This window comes from Octopus bimaculoides, chromosome 2 (assembly GCF_001194135.2).
Source record: "Octopus bimaculoides isolate UCB-OBI-ISO-001 chromosome 2, ASM119413v2, whole genome shotgun sequence".
NCBI lineage: Eukaryota > Metazoa > Mollusca > Cephalopoda > Octopoda > Octopodidae > Octopus > Octopus bimaculoides.
The window spans coordinates 105,028,882-105,036,122 of NC_068982.1; the positions used below are offsets into that span (position 1 = coordinate 105,028,882).

The window sequence follows — 7,241 nt, forward strand, 5'->3', positions numbered from 1 at the left end:
TATATATACATATACATACATGTACACACACACACACACACACACACACACAAATGGGATTCCACAATTTCTGTCTAGACTTATTTAAAGAATCACACAGTGGGATTGGATCTGGGACCATGCAACTGCTAAGAACTTCTTAACCATGTGACTATGATAATGCCCACACATACACATGATGCTTTCTCTCAATCTGCTATCATGTGTCCTTATGTCCAACATGTCCTGTTATAACCCAATAAATGACAATTGTATCTTTTGTTTTCCAGGGACTTTTTCATAATGAAATAGAATGAAATATACAAAAACACAGAGAAACACTGTTTCTGATGGTTCAAAGAAAAATTGTTCAATATTTCTATAAACACACAAAAGCATATATAAATACACAAATGCAGAGTAAAGATATGTTTTATTTGCAGTTGAGAATGTTGTTAAGTTTATTTTATTTCATCTATCAGTTGCTAGAACAGCTAGGGAAGGAATGAGTTTGTTCATTGTTATAATGTGGTAGTTGCTATGAGAGTCAATATGAGTTTTAACTTAAAGTGAGGGATAAAGAGGAGGTTTATTTTGGGGCTACTGTGCAGACTGCGAGTTCAGAGACATTTGGCTGCTATTTTCAGTCATCACCCTCAGATGTATTTAGCATCTCTGACTTAAGGATAACTTTATGAGTCTTGGAGGCCCTGAAATGGATATGGAGCAACTGATCTTTTGCCTAAAGCATGTACAAAAAAAAAGAAAGATAAAAAGCTAGTCACATGATCATGTAGAGGCTTCCTCATTGTATTTAGTTTCTATCTTTTTTTTTTTTTGTATGTGTTGAAGGAAGGGAAGTGTGGCATATAGCATTTGGGAGAACAAGGATTTCAAATCAAAGAGCTAGATAACACAACTGACTGAGATTAATATGTTGTTTGATTAAAGACTGAAGTACTGCAAAAACATACAAGGTCTACAGAGTGGTGGTTCTTGAAATGAAAAGAAACAGCATGATTGGCAACAAGCAGAGAGGTGAGCTACAACAGATGACTTCAACCTGTCAGACAATTTTGAAGAACACGCTTAATATAATAGCAGAGAGACAGAGTGAAGAAAACACTTTGAAGGACAGGAACTAGAGCTTTCCTGTAAAGAAGGATTCAAGGAAGCAGACTAGGATGCTGGTAGACAAAAGGGGTTTGCCATACCAGTATGAGAATAATTATTTCACAGTTGGGTGCATCTGGGACTTACACAGAACGAACAGATGTTCAGTGTTTCTTTGCTTTAAAGAGAAAACCAAAGCTTCCTTCATGTGGTTCTGGAAGTATAGAGAATATAAGACTTCCAGAAGAGACTACAGATGGCGAATTTTTACATGTGAAATGTAGGGAATCTTTTCTAAGTTAGTAGTTATAGGTATCTTTCAAGAGAAACAGAAGTATTGAGCCAGCTGGAAAAACACTTGTTCAAAATATTTACATACAAATACAAAATAAAAATGAAGAAAAAAACTACTCCACCCATGCTGACATAGGAAGAAATATACATAAAACAGCAAGGAAAAAAAAAAGTTAATGGTTTTTTTCAACTCCAAGAAACAAAGGACAGTGCAGCTTATCAAAGAGTGTTGTAAACCGGTAGGAGTTATGAAACCGAGATAGCTGGATGAAGTGAGTCCAGTTTTGGGTGGAATCGTTTATAGTCAGTCGTTCATGGTTATGTTTTAAGCTTTAAGAAAGAAAAAAAAAAAACGGTACATGACAGAAAAGGCGGGAGCAAAATTTTGTTAACATTAAGGGGCCCAAAATAATGTAATGTTTTTAATATATGTGCAGACCCTTTCTTCGTAGGGTTTGATTTAAAAAAAAAATATTAGCCACAATGTTTCTTTTCATGGTGGAGTTTTGGAATAGCTGTCCCTTGAACTCTCATAATTCGGGGGACATGGGAAAGGAAAAAGACACAAGTAGGGAGAGAAGTGCAAATGTAAACAAATTGATATTTTGGGAGACGTTTTTTCAGAATCGCAATTTCCGTTGAATGAAACACTGGGAAACTATAACACTAAGGAAAACCTACCCTTTTCTTTTCCAGTAAGGAATAGAACTTTTCCAGAGTTCCGCCGAAAGTTGGTGGGAAAAAAACATCGCAGGATTTTAATTTTAGGGAACGCGATACCGTTAAATTGTTACGTAAATAGTGGTTTTTAAAGAAACCGTTTCTGGAATATCACAACAGAAGAGAAATAGAATGATTTATGGTCCAATGATAACAAGTGCATAACATGGATACCAAGATAAGAAACTAGATAAGTAGTTTTGGTACCATTAATTTATAAACATTGTGGGGTCAGCGTTTATGTTGTCGCTCGAACTGTTTGAAGTAGCAGCCAAATAGCTCTCAAAATCACACCCGTCCGTCTTAAAAAAGGAAGGACACATCGGATAATACAAGTACAAGATTCATTATTACTCGTAGGGGGAAGAAAAACAAGATGGTCACAGCCGGAATGCCACTGATCAAAGGCGTGCTCGATCACATTGTGGGGTTTGTTAGAAGTATAGGCCAGTCGAATTATTGAAGAGTTAAGAACATTATCAAATGGCACAAGGCCACATACTGAGGGGGTGGAGTCTATTGTTTAATTCACCCAGGTAATTTGACGGATACTTCTTCAACTCAGGGAGGAAAAGCTAGGTCAACCTTGGTGAGATTTGAACCCAAAACGTAAAATGAGTCCAACTATCCGCTGCTGCTCTTAATATTTATTTACCAATATATTATACTGTTTTGTTATTCAAACTTACCCTCTCCAAGATCGATAAAATAAGCGACAGATTCATTAGATAAAAAGACACACACACACAATCAATATAACTTACGTGTAACACCAACATTCAGGAAGCCTCTACGAGGTCGCTCGTTTTGTAAGAAATAGCAGCTCAATCTCTCTCAAACCACACCTTAATGCCTTGAAAGAACAGGACACATTGGATATTGTCGTCCGGCGTGCACAGTGACAGAAAACATGGCATGAACATGACTGAAATGCCTTACAATAACTATCATCATAAACTTGGAGTTAAACAACGATAAACATGATTTCAGTAACACTACAAAACATACGAGCCATCGACGGATCCATTCTACATGGTTATCGGCCTGCTCGAAACAGCAGCCAAATTTGTCACAAGCTCCCACTCCGTAACATCTTTAAAAAAAAAGACACATTAAAAATAGTGCTATAAACCACTAGAAGGACCAGATGGTCATGACCGGTACGTATTCGATAATAGGGCTGCTTGGTTAGAGTTTGGCTTGGAGCTTAAACAAGAACAAGTCACATATTTATAAGACAACAAAAGTCCATGTGACTACTTGTTCTATGTAAGCAGCCGAAATCTCTAACCAAGTTCCAACTGCCTTTAGAAAGAAATTCTCATATCTTAAACCCACCAATGTTTCGTTCGCTCGATTGTGTGTCGAGGGCTTTAGTGCAGCAGAAACAACCAGGTTACTTCGTAACAACAACACAACACCCACATTATAACAGCAAATCATACCCTACTATCTCACTCTCTTCATACAACACTGTGAGAATGTAAGAAGACGGGTTTAAAGTTTTGATATATTTATATCAATTACCACGAGGATCGTATGTCATTGAAAGTCATTAAATAAATTTATGGCATGAAACTCACAGTCATAAAAAGTATACTAAGTTTATGTGTAAATCATGGTAAAAAAAAAAAAATAGTTGTAGGGATAATCTCTCTCGGAAGAGCATAGTCTGCTGCTAATAATGATTTTTAACATGAGAACAAATCCACACATCGAAATTTTTCTCAATGAATTCAAGGGTAAATTTTTTTAAGGGATATCGATCGCTAAACGGACGAAAAAAGGACAGTAAATATTTTAACAGTATTCGAACCAGAAATGCACAGCCGCAGCTAAAGCCAGTTTAATCAAATACCCGAACTATTTGTACCAACTCGAATGATAATAAATGTGATGAAAATCCTCAAAAGTTGAAAATGTGTGAGAAAAAATACGAGAAGAAACAAGATTTCATAACAGATAATAATAAAAAAATATCTAATATACACGAAATATTTTAAAGTTGAAAAATTATGAGAAAAAGAATAAAACATTAAATTCTTCAAATCTGGTAACACAAGTTTTCTTGTTTGTTTTGACAATTGACTAAAACAGATGTTTTTGTTTTTTAAGAGAAAACTTTTTCATGCAATAAAAATACATTATAAAGAAAAAATAACTCACCAAGCATAAAATATAAAGAAGTATTCATTAAATATACTTCTATTTATGTATGTATATAATATATAAGAAAAGTTGTTTTTCTTTCCTTTAATAAGAGATTACTTGCTTTATCGTTGGAGTGTTGTAATGTAAGTTAGTACCACCAACGAAGAGTGGATAGCAGTGTGAAGTATGTGTTTGGCTGATATAGTCCCAGGATACGAACTGACAAGGTAAAGTGTCCCTTTATGGGGTACTTTTAGTTTACTACTACTATTTTCGTTCTTTTTCTCCTTTTTGTTCTTGTCTAACTGACCCACTTCAAGTCGAGCCAACAGTATCATGAACACAGCAGAAATTGCACTAACAAGGCTATCGGGTACTTGTGTAGTGTGTATAAATGTATGAACGTGTATCTGTGTATATAAAAGAGTATACACTTTAGCATGTGAGATATATATGATTGTGTGTATGCCAGGAGGTGGGTTGTGTATGTGTGGAAAGATTAGAGGCCAAGTAAAGGCTAGAAAAGTGGTAGGAGGGTCGTTTGCACAGTTGTCAGTTTTTTCCTTTCCCACTGCCTGTTCATTGTGTGGAGAGGAGTGATTAAAAGAGAGTAAAGTGGGGCGGAGGCTTACGAGTGGTGGCGGTGGGTTGCTTTGGCGAGGCGGGCGGATCGGAACGAGGAGAGGGAGAGAGATCTCTAGTCTTAAATGCATCTGTCTATTTTGCTCACGATTAAAGCTACATTAAACAACACTGACTGAAAAGAAAACATCTTTTCCTCACTTTCTATGCAAACTTACACTCCATTTAGCACACACATACACATACAAAATGGCAAGAAAGCATTGTAGAATTTTCCAGCTTACTTGATTTATAGTATGTTCAACATTAGATAACTTGATTTCCTACATTGGTTCTTTTTTTATTTCATGAAGTGGAAGAGGGAACAGAATTTTGTCATGTTCATATCTATCTAGAATTACCGTTTGTATTTGTTGTTTGGCTCCAGGTTAGCCCTGATCAAGCTGATCTATGACCAAAGGCGCTCCAGCCGTGACAATACTGCCTCTTTGTAGGTGTATAGTATCTGCGACTTAACATCATCCTATGTACCCTTTTCTTTGTAAGACAGTAGGATATGATCTGAGGGAGATTCGGCTGCTGTTTCTAAGCATGTGAGTGACTCCGTAAAGGTTCTATTATTGGCTCACGAAATGGAAACTCAGCTGTGATTTCCGTCTGACAGTGATCACTATTAAATTAATTCTTATTAGTTCATGAAATCTATGTTGTTATAGCAGCAGATATGATTCTGGTTTCAGTCATTGACAATTTTGTTTATATAAATAACCAACACCATTCAGCGATAAATTCAGTATGTGCTGAAATACTCAAGGTAGAACTGAGTATAAAGACTCATAAAATTAACGTTAACATCGCAATGTAATTTATTTCAATCACTGTAAAGCTTCTAGATAAATACTGAGTTTCGGACAAAGTACAACCCTATAACTTTTTAAAGAAAGTTTTTTTTTTTTGGTTTTCTACGGTTTAAACATAGGAAATTAAGATTATGAAAAAAAAAAAAAAAAGATAAATAAAACAAAAATAAAAAATAAAGTCACAAATTCACTTTTCTCAATCTCTGTTCGTTTAACTCAATCCCCAACCCCAATCCAACAACAACAACAACAACAACAACAACAACAACAACAGCAGCAGCAGCAGCAAAGTGAAAGTAAAAGTTAAAGAAATCATCGTCATCATCATTATTAAACGCCGCCGAAGTCGACGTTGTCCTTTCTGGGTGGATAAAATAACGTTAAGCGCTGGGGTCAATGTAATCGATTAGCCCGCCTCCTCAAAATAACTACTGGCTTTTGTGCCTAAATTAAAAAGGAAAAACTACTATTATTGTTTGTAGAATCGTAGTCTTGTATGTTCAAAACAATTCTGCGATTACAGCAGAAGTCTGGCAACAGTTCTGCTGTAATTTCAGAATTGTTATAATTTCGGTTCCTTCTGGTATAAGTTAGTCTGTTGTATAAAATGTTGCCTGAAAAGTCTACCCCTCCCCCGTTATTGATGTTGTCGAAACTGCTCGACTAACTCTCGATATAGATCTATTTTTACTAGCGATCATAGTTTATTTTAATGTTCATTTCTTTCTTAGACCCTCTTTTATGTGAAGAATTGCAATATATTTTCCCTTTGCTTCAATAAAATCATACACAGCTGATGAATCAATGCAAAATGTCTCACACAGTTTTCACACCGAAACACTACAGGCTATTTCCCACCACTTTTCCATATTTCTGTATCGATATGGTCCTACGTTTATCGTTTATATCAATATCACGAACACTTGCACTCTTTACACGGTTAGCACGTAGAGAGTCAATCAATTCGTTCCTACCATTATTGCCGTTCTCGCCCACACTTTGAAGAATTTCAACCTCCCCTTGAATGAATACATGGAGAGGACAGATTCCTCAACTCTTTCATCTTATATACCACATCCCTCTAGTAGTGGCTTCCAGAAAGATAAAGAAAAAAGCCAATCGGAGTTGGAGTAACTTTGCTGCTAAAAGATCTATTAGTAAGAACAGGACGAAGGCAAAGAAAACATTTCTTGGTGCTGCTTATCAGACCAGCTTAATTATTTGCCATATAGTGCTTGTACTAAATATTCCGAACTGATAATGCCTTTCTTTCCAAGGCAGCCAATGGTTTTACTTTGAAAATTATCCATTGTCTTCGATTTTAAAGTTGTTACATTAAGATATTGCAGTTCTCTTAGTGCAGCTTGCAGTATATTGTTACTTATAATTTCCATTACCTCTTTAAAAATTGGCTGTGCAGCTCTCCTGGTGGAAGAAATGACCAACTGATAACACCTCAAGACAAAAATCTACAGTAGTTTATATTGTGTCTGGTAGCATGCTCTAGAGTGCAGTCCTATACCCACTTTCTGATTATATGAA

At 35.9% G+C, this 7,241-nt stretch overlaps 1 protein-coding gene across 2 annotated transcripts in view; it reads right to left on the reverse strand.

The window, feature by feature from the left end:
- The window catches only part of LOC106882524 (leucine zipper putative tumor suppressor 2 homolog), a 182,939-nt gene extending 178,135 nt beyond the window's left edge, over positions 1 to 4,804 (reverse strand). The window contains exon 1 of one of the 2 annotated variants that reach the window (XM_052978559.1): positions 4,273 to 4,804. The gene's annotated coding sequence lies outside the window, so the exon portion shown is untranslated. Of the gene's footprint in view, positions 1 to 2,067; positions 2,165 to 4,272 lie in introns of those variants that run through there. The other variant, XM_014933237.2, reaches the window with a different exon arrangement.
- Positions 4,805 to 7,241: the final 2,437 nt, after the last annotated feature.